The 15,648-nt window shown below is 31.6% G+C and overlaps 1 protein-coding gene and 1 non-coding gene across 2 annotated transcripts in view; one reads left to right on the top strand and one right to left on the bottom strand.

Annotated features, from left to right (window-relative positions):
• The window catches only part of LOC130448715 (protein yippee-like 2), a 249,952-nt gene that overhangs the window by 36,184 nt on the left and 198,120 nt on the right, over window positions 1-15,648 (bottom strand). The gene's annotated exons all lie outside the window — the stretch shown is intronic.
• On the top strand, window positions 11,515-11,587 carry Trnar-ucu (transfer RNA arginine (anticodon UCU)). The gene has a single exon. It is a non-coding gene; the product is annotated as a tRNA-Arg (tRNA).

A 15,648-nucleotide genomic window follows, 5' to 3' on the forward strand; every position in this document is an offset into this window, starting at 1 on the left:
GCCCGTTTTTTTGTGTGTGTGCTTTGTTCAATTATTGTAGTCTCAACTGAAAGGGTTGTTTATTTATGAAATTACATGCAAAAATTTGGATAATTTCACAAATTTTTGGGGTGGCCCATTTTCGCTGATGTAAATAATAATAATAGTAGTAGTAGTATTAGTAATAATAAAAATAGTTGGAAAAAATGGAAAAATAACCTGTATTAATAGTATTACTAGTATTTTCCATTCATTAGGTATTGTTTCAGCTTATTTTAAAAAAAGGTATTTTAGTTTGATATGCTTTGAAAGCGTGTTTTTTAAACTATATTTATTTTTCATTTTTCAGTTTCTTATACTATGGAAGCGTATTTGTTGGTTTTTTAAACTATCTTTATTTTCCACTTTTTAGATTTATTGTCAAAAATAAAATGTTCTTCAAGTTCTAGTCATTCTTATTGTAAATCTTGTAAAATAATATGTTTTAATCTTAGTTTATTTTTATTTTTCGATTTTTTTGCATATAATTCAAGTTCTTCTTTTATTATAATTAATTATTGAAATCCATCGAGTGTCGAATAATGGAAAAAGTATTAATATGAAGTCAGTCGAGAGTTTGAATATGAAGTTTTACATGTCCAACGTCAAATGGTTATCTTACATATGTTTGAGTACTTAGCACGAGAACTAGAAATTGGCCAGGAAATTTTAATATCAAACGAATTGAACAATTAACCTCACTTCCATTTTTTACCATTTATAGCGTTATACAAGTAGCGGTTTTTATAGATCATACCTAAAACGAAAGAAAGTTATCCAAAAACTGATAAAAGTTAAAAATGAAATTACAGAATTACGGATGAAGAATAGTGTACGACTTTTACACGGGGGTGTCTTTCAAGACAAATAAAAAACCGCTCATAATATAGCTGGCAAAGACTTCTTTACAATTCATATATTCTTTGCTAGCTATATTATGAGCGGTTTTTTATTGGGAACGTGGCAAGGAAACACCAAAGTGGACTAACTTTAATATATTTTCCGAACTTTCGAATACTTACGTATTCATAGTCTGGGAAATACTGCTTGTAAAAATTTTTAACCTCATAGAATTCAAAATTCAATATTCAATATTCAAATTGAATTCTATGAGTTTAAAAATTTTTACAAGCATTAACAATATCGAGACCACTGGAAATCTTAATTAATTATTTTCCAGACGATGAATACATAAGTATTCGAAAACTCGGAAAATATATTAAAGTTAGTCCACGATATATATATATATATATATATATATATATATATATATATATATATATATATCGCACCACGGTGGATAGTATTTGCTGACTAGTTAGAACAAAACCCAATATATTGGACCCTGCAGTAAATTTGTAAATTTTGGAAATTGTGAATTCTATTTAACTAGAAATCCAAGCTTTTGGGAAGTGTTCTTTCTGTCATCTGAGAATGAGAAAGTGGAGAGATAAATAAAAAATTCAAACCATGTATATAACATATGTGTTAAATATATAATATTGAATGAATTGATGAATTCCTAGGTGTTTACTTAACGAAATAAATCATGGCAAAATATTGAGTAGTTGGGTTTCACATTAACTATGCATGTTGTAATTAATATTAGGCTGAAAATTCTTGAATACGTAAAAATATTTAAAATATGTAATTGAATGTGATTTCACCATTAAATAACGCGAGAACTTTCTTGACTTCGGTGATCCTTTGCGAGAGTGACATTTCAAGTTATGTGTTCTTTTTTGTTGATCTTTTGTGATAGTGACACTTTACTGCTAGGTGCGCGATAACTTTTCTTACTTTGATTAATTAAATGTGCGAAAAGCTACCTCATTGATGACCAGAGAGAGACAGATCAAGAAGATAGTCGTATTGCTATATCCGAATTGCAAAGAATCATAAAGGGAAAATACAAAGGAGAAGATGTCTTCATCCCCCGTATAACGATGATTCCAACGGATTTACCATTCGATCTTAAACGTTTACAATTTCCGGTACGTGTTGACTTTGCGATGACCATAAATAAATAGCAATGCCAGGCGTTTGAAATTTTCCTGTTTCATTGATACCGAGCATTTTTTTATTTGTTTTTATAAAAAAAAATTCCTTTTGTTTTTCGACTTTTCTTCAAGACTTAAAGAAAAATTGAAACGTAAAAATGTATCTTTCTTTTAAAAACTATCAAAAAAAACTAATTTTGAAACAGAAGAGGCCTAAAATCAAGAACATTTAGATGCATTATATATATATATATATATATATATATATATATATATATATATATATATATATATATATATATATATATATATATATATATACTAAATAATTACCTAGTTTTGTACCAAATGCATTGTTTTTATCATACCCCTATTAAAAACATAATATAATAAACATAAACCAGTTTTAAAGAAAATGAGATATGAGAAAATTTATAAAACTTAAGAACATAAATATTTGAGTTGCTTCAAATTAATACTTCCCACGTGTTATTGTGTATTCAATCCTATAGAAATGGTTTGAAGTCCATTAACAGGAAAATTACGGGAATATAATCGTTTACCTACTATAAGTGCGGTAGTGATTGAAAACATGTCAAGTTATATTGGAATCGTAATTAAGAGAAAAAATGAATACCACCCGTAACGCCAATAATTAATCGTGACGAGTCCAGTTCCGCTCAGTTTTATTTTTCAGATTAATACGTTTGTAAGTTTTTTTATATTCAGTAGAAATTTATAGGTATTAGTCATGGGTGTATAATGAAGTTTATTACTCACGAGGTGAAGTTTACTGCGAGCGCTGGCGAGGGTAATAAATCATCGATTGAATAATAACTCATGATACACCAATAGAATACTATACTCGTACTTTAACAACTGAAATAATATATTATTGTTCATTAATACACAGTAAATAGTTAATAGAAAATTATAATAATCATATAATATATCATAAACATTAACACAAAATCCTATGTAGCTTAGCTTAACAAATATCACGCATCTAATCTTACAAGATGATGATATTTATTCAAGGTTATCAATAAATCTTTTTGCCAATTCACATTGTCATATTATATACTTTCCTTGATTTTTCCGGCAATACATTTAATGAGGCAACTTGAGGAACTTCAAACATTGAGAAATCCACGCACACAAACAATAATGTTGCCAGGTTTGAGTAGAATTTTTTTTTCAAAACCTACTATAATAAAGAAAGAACCGCTGTATTAAGAAACAGATATATGACATGTACATTAGGAGTGTCACCGATGGCTCAGTGTAGATGCTCCATGCCTTCTAATTGCAGAACCCTGGTTCGAATCTGGTTTAGAAACATTTATTTTTTAAATGTTTTGTAGCAAAACAATATACGAAGATATATTAAAAAACTCTTAGCCTACTATAGAACCAAACAAAATTTAAATGTCAAAATATTTTATTACTCAACATATTCCCCTCTTAATTGGATATATTTATTAGAGCGAACCTGCAACGTCTCTAGACCTTTAAAAAAAATGTTTCTTCTTGCTCTGCAAACCAGACCTCCATAGCTTTTATTACCTCCTCGTCGGAAGAAAATTTATGACCTTTCAAACTTTTTTCTGTTGAGAACAGAGATGATAGTCAGACGGAGCCAAATCTGGTGAATAAGGTGGGTGTTCTAGTAATTCAAACCCTTATTCACAAATTTTTTGCATGTCAACAGGAGATTTGTGTGTAGGGGCGTTGTCTTGCAAAAACAAAACACCTTTGGATAGCTTTCCTCGTCTTTTTTCTTCAATTTTTCCCGTAGTATATAGTATAGTATATAGTATATAGTATAGTAGAATAGTAATCTCCAGTTATTGTTCTACCCTTATCCAAAAAATCAATCATGATTACTCCATGGCAATCTCAAAAAACTAAAGCAAGAACTTTTCCAGCAGATTTTTCGACACGAAACTTCTTAGGTCTTGGAGAACCAGAGTGTCGCCATTCCATCGATTGTTGCTTTGTTTCTGGATCGTAGAAATGTACCCAAGTCTCATCCATAGTAACAATTCGGTTTAAGAAGTCTACAACGCGATGCTTCTACCGTTGCACGCTTTTGGTCAACATTCAAATATTTGGGGATCCATTTTGCAGCAATTTTCCTCTTGTCCAAATTGACGTGAACTATATAATGAACGCGTTCGTATGAAATATTCAGTGTTTCAGATATCCGTTTTAGCCCAATTCGATGGTCTGATAAAATCATGTCATGAACTGCATCGATATTTTCGGGGACTGCCACAGAAACTGGCCTTGGCGATGGTCATTATTTTCAATGGAAAATTTACCTCTTTTGAAGTTTATAGTCCAATTTTTCACAGTCGCATACGAAGAACATTAATCACCAAGGGTTTTAAGCATATCTTCGTAAAGCTGCTTACCTCTTAACCCTTTTAAATATAGGTACATGATGATGGTTTACTGGTTTACTTTTTTGACTTCAAACTTTACACTGACACTTCTAATAAGTTATTGTTCATTGCTATAGTAACGCAATATTTTGTTTATGCATCGAACTGAGCTAGGCTAACTAGATAACAATACATGCTCGAAATACCAATACCAATACCGTTTCACTTCAAAATGGCACTTTTCCCAATTGCCTTAAGATGGCTATAATTATACCTCTGCATAAAAGAAGAGATAAAAATCAGGCATCAAATTATCGCCCAATTGCAATCTTTCACACGTTTTCTTAGATCATAGAAAGGTTGGTCAAAAAGAGGCTTTTATCATTTTTGTTTAAATATAAAATACTTACTACCTATCAATTTGGGTTTTTAAGTAAAAAATGCACAAATGATGCTATATTCTCCCTCCTTAATAATGTGTACCCTAGCCTAAACAAATTGCAGTACTACAGTTTCAGGGTAACACCATTCGCATCGTTTAAGTCATACCTTACCAACAGAAATCAACTTGTAAGTAAGGGTTGATACAAAGATGTCATCTTACAAGCCAATAGAATGTCGTGTGCCTCAAAGCTCAGTAGTAGGTCCTATTTTTTTTTTTGTTTATAAACGACATTTGTAGATGACACAATTTCTCTTGGAGCAACCTTGATCTCACGGTACTTCATAGGACCATGTCTAGTGACCCGATCACCCTTAAATCATTGGCTCAATATTTTAAAATGTAAAAAATGCACAACCACTTGCTAATTGAAATCTACTATTCTAATAATAATATTTAATTCTGGACATGGTGCATACTGGTTTAATTTTTTATATGGACTTACATACGACTTATATACTAATTATTACCTATTAGTATTACCTATTATTTTTTTTTATTTTTGTTTGTTTTTTAGTTGTTACAAGCTTTTGTCTACAAATTATGACAATTTTTTGATACAGTCGTAAATAAAATAAATTATACTGTATAAAAGAAATTATACTAACAGAACAAATGTGTAAAAAGTGATATTAAAGAGGTGGATTTATAGTAACTGAGTTATAAGCTACAATTGCTTCATTTATTGAATATAATGCGAATAACTTGAAATTCGAGCCAGATAATCCAAAAAACTTTAAACTAAATCGAGTTGTAGTCAGAAAAACATTTTTTTTGCGAAGTAAATTTTAAGTTAAAGTTTTAATAATCTACAAAATTTCAATATAAAAATTATATCAAAGCATTATTGTTCATTGTAAAACTTAGTTATATTAACAATGGTATGCCGCTGAAGGCGGCAGAATAGTTTATAATTTTTCATTATTTACTTTAGTTTATTACCGTATTATTTGCTTCTTAGTAAGAATTAGAGCTACTTAGAAAGTAAATTTTATTTTGTGTGTGAAATTATTCCACTCACTTCGATATTTTCGCAAACTTCTTCACTCACAAAACGTTACTTTTAACATTTACATATTATAAGTAGCTATTTATAATTGGTGAAAAGTGTTTTTCGTAGTATCGGATATTCCTCATTTTGTGCTTACAATTTCATCATTTTTGTTTTTTAAAGTGATATTCACGTGTTGTGGACATCTAATTATTCTTTTAAATTTAATTTTCTGTTTCACACAATGTGAATTACTCCCGATTTTCCTCCTATTTTATTCCATTAATTCGAAAAAGAATTTTCTTATAATTAACAACATCGTTTTTGTATGTGGATGAAGAAAATTATCCATGAACATTTATTCACCTAGGTTCAAGATAAACTCATTCGTAATTGAACAGAAATCATTTTCAAATTAATGCTAGTTAGCCATGCTTGGAATTGGATTCTGATTAAGTCGGGCGCTCAGCAATTCATCACGTACCATATGAAGGAGGGTTGGAGTATAGATTATGGAGGACAAAGCAATGCTTGGTGTAAATTAAAAAAAAAATCGAAATCGGTCTACATAATTTCTAGTAATAATGCTCTCGATATACAATATGGCAGTAAATTTATTAGAGTAAAGCAATGTTGATAGATGTGGGGCAACGCCACGAGATCATATGTATTAAAATAATTTCATAGCTGTAAAGAGAGAAAGAGAGAGGGGGGTGCGTTGGGTTGTTTGAGATAGGGACGTAATTCATCTGGAATAAGGGATAAATTAGATTTGGCCCTGATATAGTGAAATTTGTTCCTGCAGGAGTAGAGTTGTGGTGGATTTAGGAAGGTAGAGTGGTGCATTCTGTCGTCGACGAAGTATATCAGCCAAACTGATAACACTGTTTTTGTCACATGAGCTTGATGATTTATTATTATTATTATTTGTTTTGATGTATACTGAATACACTGTTAACACCACTATAATACAACACTCACGATTACACTGTCTGACGCGCGTTTCGATAGCCAAGTTATCGTCTTCAGAGACTGAAGATAAACTAAAATCTAATGACTGGACTTCCCTGTTTTATACTAAATTTTTCCACCAATAAACCCAAACAGTGCATTCACTATGAATATCGCCATCGGTTTCAGAAACTTCAACTTTGTTTTGATGTACCGACATTTAAAAAAAACATTATTTTTCTTCAGTCACATGCAGTTTTTTTATGACAGCTACTCGTATATATTCTTTTCTGACCACATCTATCTTTTTTTGTTTGAATAACTTAATTCAGGCGACTATCGTTACGTTTTCTACATTGTCAATATACCGCGAAAGAGTTTTAATGTCGATGTTATGTGTGTGGAGAATTAACTTTTATATCTCAGCGTCGAAAATTCACGCCATTAATTGAAAATTGCTATACAGATTATCCTGGGTTCCACATATATGTTGAGTAACGTGTGTGCGACTCCTATTAGGTTGAGCTATACAAGGATCTATACATTTGCCTTTTGGTATACTAATGATTTGGACGGAACCAAAATATCATGTAATTGATTGTTACTACTTTTGTTTGATTCAAAGGCGTTACAACAAAGTCCAAACACACTGAGCAGTACCCAAAACCTCCAAAGTTAGGATTCTGTTTCTAGTCCAGAATTTGTTTTTAATCAACCCGATAGGGTATCTCAAAAAAGTGATTAAAGTTATGAACCGTCAACTTCAAAAGAACCGTTTTTATTGATACAAAGTGATTTAAACGATTTAGTATGTGATTTGAATTTGTCTAAAAAGGAAGCTTTGGGGTTTAGATTAAACGCCAACTAAAACTATGGCCCACCCTCTATAATTGGTGATTATGGTTTATAAAAATTAGACTTATTTTTAATGCTTTCACTCAGATAAAATCGTTTCACACTTTAAACGTAGTTTAATCTATAGATTAGATTGACCAGCAATATTTTCCTATTAAAATCGAAGGAGCTAAAGGGTTTTACCGAATTGGACCTACTGGAGTTTTCTCAGTTTTGTATATTTTGGCTAATAAACTACACAATACTCATTGTCATATACTACACTAGCTCAAAAGGTTTAACTCTTTGAGTCTTCTCGCTATCCCCCGTTGGTCCAGCAGCTGACATTCTCGTGATTGTAAAGCCGTTTTTCAAGCTTCCATCGTTTGCTGCCATTTCGATTCTTAAAGATCAGTGTAGGTCATTGTTTTTTACATACCAAGGGACTTTAACAATACCCTTCAATACCTAGGAGTCTTTGTATAATCTCAATATTGCTTGAGCTGGCACAGCCTTAAAGTTGTATGCCGTATGTCCACACAGACCTTTTAATATCATCATTTTAAATAAATAGTTCAGTGTTTCTATTTAATAGATAGTATAGTTTTCCATGTTTTAAATTTAGTTCTTTCCTATTTTCGCTCATTTTTTCCAAAAAAGATTGTAGGCGAGCTTGGGTTTTTCGCATTCAATTCCTGTGTACCAAAACGAAAGATATTGCTGACATTATAAGAAAAAAATCAATTGAATTAACCAAAATGTTATCCCATTGGTCAAATAACCACAAATGACTTTAGTATACACATGTTCTCCATTTCTGTATATTTTGAGCGACAATAGTTTGTAAAAAAATATCTCGTACATCTACAAATTTAAAAGTTGTTTTCCTTTTATATCCATCTAAGCCCGAAACCAGTTCAATGCGATTTAACTCGCATCTTGATAAGACGTAGTCATCTTTTCTCCAAGCCCTTGTTGGTAATTATTAAAAATAAGGGATATTCTCCAGGACTACAACGAAAAATATTTCTGAAACATTGTCCAAACACTTTTGAATTCATTTCTTCAGAATAGTGTCAAATTCGGAAACTATTGCCTTTACTCCATAGAGTTGGTATTAAAAATAGAGAGGGCGGCATGTAATTGGAATTGTACTCTCTCTATTATCTCTCTTTGTCATTTCAACTATTCGAAAATTGATGAACAATACAATCAGAAAAGAATAGAGAGAAATAGAGATGGATATACCGATCCTCTTTCTGTCTCTATCAACAGTCCGGGCCGACTCTCTTTTCATCCCACTGTCTAAAAAGAACATCGCCACAAGATGCGAAGACCACAGATTAGTTAGCTTGATGAAGCATATTCTGAAAATATTTCTTATTTATTCACTTCAGAATTTCCATAAAATGGTTCGGATTTAGAAGCGGTCTCGGTAGGAGAAAGGTACTAGTTGCAACCCAAGTACTGATTCAGAACTCGATTCAGACTAGAGGAAGATTTGTTTTTTAGATTACGGAAAAACTTGTGACAGAGTGTAACACCATAAACTTTTCCAAATACTAAGTATTGAAAACTTGTATCGGAACCAATTAGTTGCAGTTAGAGTTAACAACGAATTTTCAAGAGCCCAGAAAATCCTTAGAGGTGTTAGGCAGGAATGTGTCCTCTCCCCACTCCTGTTTAACCTTTATTCGTAAAACATATTTTAAGAAGTCCTCGAATGTCAACAATTAGGCATCAAAGAAAATGGCACGTGGATCAACGATATGCGATATACCAATGCCACAGTCCTGATAGCAGACAACATGAGTGATGAAATAAGAAAAAAATTCCTAGTGCTCCCCCGTTAATTAGATGAGTTCCAGAATGTAAAACTATCATACAATAGCGGAGAGATTGATCGGGTGACAAAATTTAACTATCTGGGAATTTGATTATGTGAAGATTGGTCATCAGACGTAGATCAAGTGCAGGAAAGAAAAAGCAAGCTCTTTCATGAAATTGAAATGTTTAGACCTCAATCACAGAAGATTCACAAAATGTTACGTATGGTCCGTGCTAATGTACGGTATGGAAAGCTGGGCATTGCAAGTTAACACCATAAACAGATTGGAGACATTTGAGATGTGGATCTACTGAAGAATTTTGAAAGCAAGAAAAACAAACGAAAAAATTCCGAGGAAAATAGCAAGAGTGAAATGCTGAACACGATAAAACGTAGAGAAAAAGCATACTTCGGACATGTGATACGGAGCGAGAGGTACCCTCTGCTTCAACTTTTAATAGAAGGAAAGATAGAGGGAATAAAGGAATTGGGAGAAAGTGGATGTCGTGTCTGCATAATATCAAAAATTGGGCAGGTATAAGAACTACAGGAGAGTTAATTCATACCGCCAGAGACAAGATAAAATGATCGCAAACTTTCATTAATGGATAGCAAAAGAAGAAAATGAAGAAGTTTCACTCATTTGAGGCCTCATTGATTACATGAATTGACGTGATTCGATATCAATCGACGATAATAGATAACATAAAACATCGATCAACATCAAATGACAATAGAAGTCAATTAACTTCAATGGAAGTCAATTCATGTCATTTGATGTTATTCTTCAAATCATAAACCAATTATTATGAGAATTGTCGAGAAATAATGAGGACAAAATTATTAAATAAATGAAATTATTGATATATTTCTTTGTTTTATTTTTCAAGGAAACTCCGTTTTATAAATTGCGATTTTTGTTAATAATTTACTGATTGCTAATGGTAAAAAATGTGCTATAGTCTGGCTGGCACCGAGAATGTGACAACTTGTTTTCTGGATATGCTCTTCACCTCGTAGCTTCACCTCTAAATTCATATCTAGGTACTTAGTGGTGCTAGAATAACCTTTTTATTAATGATAATAGACATTTGACCAGTGTGTTTCTTTGTAAAATTTACATGCACTGATTTACCTTCATTAAGTCTAATTCTTGGTGTGTTTCATTAACCTTTTTCTTAGTTTCACCAACTGCCAGTTGTGTTAATTGCAAATGTAGCTACAGCAGTTTGTTCTGTTACTGTCATAAATAAAACAAAGGTGGACAGCAGTGGACGTAGAACATTGTATTGTGGTACACCAGTTTTTATCGGTCTAATTCTGAATTTACTATAAGGGGAAAAGAAATCGTAAAACAAAATGGTAGCAAACTGCAGAAAAAAATGGAAAGACGTGATTAATAAATATTTGAGGAGAAAGACACTAATTTCTGAAAATATATTAATAATTTGATTTATCCATTCTTTCAATATAGAGTGTTTAAAAGTTATCACAATTTATTATTTATAATGACCGCTTACATTTATTTTAGTTTCGTTAAACGATACAATGGATTGGGTTATGATGTAGTACCTTGTGTAACGAATAATCATTTTAATAAATTGATAAGTGTGAAGGCCATCCATCTGTGTTTTTCAATTTTCACTTAAGGAGGAATATAAAAATTTAAATAAATATACATTTATGAAACAATATAATGACTACTTAAGATATGAATTAATTTTACAGGAAGATAAAGTTCCTAAACTATGGTAGAATGTATCTGCAAAGGCTTATCGGAAATACCTCTTAAATAGAAAATCTTTTTTTGTATTCTCTATATATTGTGCTTAAAATTAGTGGTTGTCACATAAAATTCAATGATCAAAAAACTATTGCGACAACATAATATATTGTATATAATCTATTTTGTCTAATTGTGTAGATCTTACAACTTGAATAATAAACACGATATCTCTATAAACAGATAAATCGTATAGATTGATAACATGTACTATCTAATGTTAGAATCTATTTTGTTTTTCACACAGTTTTGTACGTCGTATTAATACTTTCAATTGTCTGTCCCTGTAGCGCAGCGGATAGCGCGTTGGACTTCTAATCCAAAGGTCGTGGGTTCGATCCCCACCAGGGATGTTGCTATGTGGTAATTTTTTTTTTGTAAAAAAATAATCAAAATAATAATAAGAACTTAAACAACTATTGCAATGTGATGTACTGTTTTTTTAAGTTCCTCTCATATCATTTTGCAAACAACTATCAATATATAAATATGAAAATTTCTATGAATCTAAATAGAAGAAAAAAACTGACTGATGTTTTGAGGTGTTGTCTATTGTATTGTTATTGATTGAACAATATATATTTTTTTGAAAATAAACTTTTATTAAACAATTTCTCTCGGCGCAAGAGATTAGCCATTTTTTACAACTAGTAATCAGTAAATATTAACCAAATTGTTAATTTAAAAAACGAAGTTTTCTTGAAAAATAAAACAAGAAAAATATTAAGAAATTCATTTAATTTATAATTTTGTCCAGATTATTTCTTGACAATTCTTATAATAATTGGTTAATCAAATGAAAAATATGATTCATAAATGAAAGTTTCAATTTGGTAAGCACTTTATTTTGCTCCATCTATGATTGTGTTTGCGTTTGTTGTAGCTTCTCTTAAAGATACTAAATCAATATAATATGTTGATTTCAAAAAATTTCCAATTCGGTGGTTGTTGAGATATATTCATTAATATCTCCACAAATTATGACATTATCCTGATTCAACAAATTTTTGTGTTGATCTATAGCAAGTTTAAATGAAATTTTGAATGGAAAAAATCACATTTTGGTTAATTTAATTAATTGTTTCTTAATAATGCCCAAATTTCCTTTCGTTTCGGCACATCTACAACTATACAGAAATTAAATGCAAAAAACCCAAGCTCATTACGTGGTTCCTGTGAGGAGATATCGCTAGCTCCAAAATATTTGATTAGACTCATATATGAGTCAAACAACAACTTACAGAATACTAAACGTCTATCACGGTAGGGTGAATGGAGAGAGAATGACTTGATAAATGGTAAGATACGCAGGAAACGTATATCAAATTCGCGTGCATAAAGCATAGAGTTCATATTAAAGATAGAGAGAGTGTCGTATGGAAGTTTGTTCAAGTCTTCTTCTCTCAACTCTTTTCTGATTATATGTTAACGAATTTTCGAGTGGTGGAAATGGCAAAGAAGAGAAATAGAGTACAATTTCACTTACATGCCGCTCTCTCTCTATCTTTAATATCAACTTTATGAAATAAAGGCTATGGTCTCCGAATCTAATCCTAAGATTTTGGCATTTTGGTATTTGAATAAAAAAAACTGAATACTATTGTGAATAAACGAATTCAAAGGTTTTCGGAAATATTTGTCTTGGACAATATCCCCTTTATTAAAAAGTTACTAACAAGTTCTTGTAGAAAAGATGATATACTTTTGCTCCTCCCTATCATTGCGAGTTAAATCGCAATTGATCTGGTTTGGGTGGATATAAAAGGAAAAGCTAAACAACTTTTGAATTTGTAGTTGTAAGAATCATTCTTTTACAAGCTATTGTCGCTCAAAATATACAAAAATGGACAACGTGTATATTACTCACGTCAATTAATGTCATTTGAGGTCATTTGACCAATGGGATCACTTACAGTAATGGAGAACGTGTATGTATCATTTGAAAAATATTGAATCAATATATTGAAAAACTAGCAAACTCGGCCACGCGTTGCTGTGGCTGAGTGATTTGATTTGAAATAATTCTAATGACAATACAATTGCTCTCAATTCTGCTTGTTCAATGTAATTATACTGGCATCGAGTTGTTACACGTTCTTCACAATTGCCAATAAAATAGATCGGAAGAAATTTTGGATCTTCATTTGGCATTGGCATCGATGATCCAATTTTATGATATACCTGGCCTTGAATTTTGAATGTTGTCTCAAAATTACGACCATCAGATGACAACTCACAAACTTTGGATGCTCCAAACGACATCATTTGGAAACAAGAATTAAATTTTCGTGTCTTACGCAAAAATAATTTTCAATCATTTGAAATCCCAGAAAGAAGGGAATTCGAAGGTTCAAGTGGAGTAAGGAGTGGTGACAATACGAACTTTTTCTGATGCGTAACACATGCCGGGTGTTTCATTGCAAAATTTTAACGCCTGACAATAATTGCATATTTTGTCCATTGCACCAATAGTAACTTTGGAATCAGCTGAGTAATTGATGTCATAATTAAATGCAAGACGAACAAATGACCCACGTGTTACTGCGCGGTTGGTTCGATGATTATTTAGATTTTGTTCTCTATATGAATCTATGTGTGGTTGACGTGCCACCCTGGTTCTCAATGTATTTTTATATCGACGATTATCACACTGTCTCGAGCACGAATTTCAGCTGTGCTAATACTTTGAGTTACATTTCTTTCTGCTCTCTGCTCGACTGCTATGAGCTCTTTCAACCCGTGCACATCGAGTCTTCTTGCTACGGGCGTTAAGGTTGGATTTTTTGGGTGGCATTTTACTAAAACTAGTATTTTAATTTTTAATGTGTATAGATTTCGCTGTTCTCTGAATAACTGTAAGTTAGAAATAAAAAAAAATATTCGAAGTAATGTACGCAACGAAGACAAAATGAAGAATGATTTGAAAGAAGCGACGTTAAGTGGTATAGGCAAAATGAGACATGTATAGTGTGTAGTCTAAGAAAATATATCACCTTAAAGTTTGGCGCCATCTATGAGGTGCAAAGGACAAAATTTTACAGTTCTCTGTAAAGAAATTCGCTTAAAGCGCCATCTGTTCCAGACTCATGGAAACTACGATTAATAACATAATCAACGTTGATGAACAGTTTATTATTAATTATTGAGACCATTAATTTTAATGACTATCCTATCATTTAAGTAAGACCAAATTACATGCCAACTTTCACGAATATCAGTTGACTCGTTTTAAATATTCACAGACTGGGCTGAAATGAATATATTATATTCTATAATCTATTGAATTCAATATTAAAAGTAATTCAAATATTAGGAAGTTATCGGAACAATGGCGATTTTATTGATACCGACTTTCCTTGCTTTTACTTTTAATAAAAAGTAGATTTTAAAAATAGAGCTCTCGGAACACTGTCGCATTCGACACACATCTGCTATTTCTAACCTGAAATTTTGTCTATTGTCTAGAAAGTATGGAGAAATATTTTTTTACTTAATAAATTATGAGGATTAACTATAGGGTTACTAGAGTCGATTTCTTTTTAAAACAATATCGCCTTCATAGCGAAAACTAAATCTTTTAGATTTGGACATCGTATACATATCAAAAATGAAAAAAAAAACCAATCTATACAACAAACACCGGGAGTTTGATTATGTTTTGAAAACGATATTCTTTTGTCTTCATTTCTGAAAACACATTCAGGCAACTAAATATCGATTAAAAAAGAACCATAGAGCCGATTTTAATAAAGCTAATGCCTTCCTTTATGAATAGACGGCACCGACTTTATTAAAAGCACTTTACCAATGGTGCCTTGTGCGCGTGCTCACCTACTTGGTGACAGATATGTCACAAATAAAGTCGATTTTATGAAATCTGTTCCAATAATTTTCATTTTTTTTTCTAGTAGAAGATCCGAATTAAATATTAGATGTTGACTTTATATTTGTTAGATAAAGTATACAGAGTGAGTTTTATGTATGGAACACCTCAATTATCTCAGAAACTCAGGTATAATACTATTTTCCAATAAATCTCAATACGCCGAACCACTTAAGTTACCCTCAATGAAAAAGGGACCAATTATTTTGTCACCTAATATCTCAGCCCATACATTCAGTTTTTCGGGATATTGGGTGGGATTCACGCATCCATGTTACGTGACCAGAATCTACAATTACGCCGATTTACGTTTCCATTAATACAGAAAGTGGCCTCATCGCAAAACATGACATTACTTGAAAAATTTGGATCATTTTGATTATAACATTTTTCCATCATAAGGTCTGCAAACTGCGTCCATCAAAATCGTCATCTGACAACTCTTGAACCAACGTTATTTTCTATGGATGGAATTTATTATCACGTAAAATTTTCGTTACGGATGTTTGCGAAATTTCAAGTTCCCTGGAT

The sequence above is a fragment of the Diorhabda sublineata genome, chromosome 9 (genome assembly GCF_026230105.1).
Source record: "Diorhabda sublineata isolate icDioSubl1.1 chromosome 9, icDioSubl1.1, whole genome shotgun sequence".
Lineage (NCBI taxonomy): Eukaryota > Metazoa > Arthropoda > Insecta > Coleoptera > Chrysomelidae > Diorhabda > Diorhabda sublineata.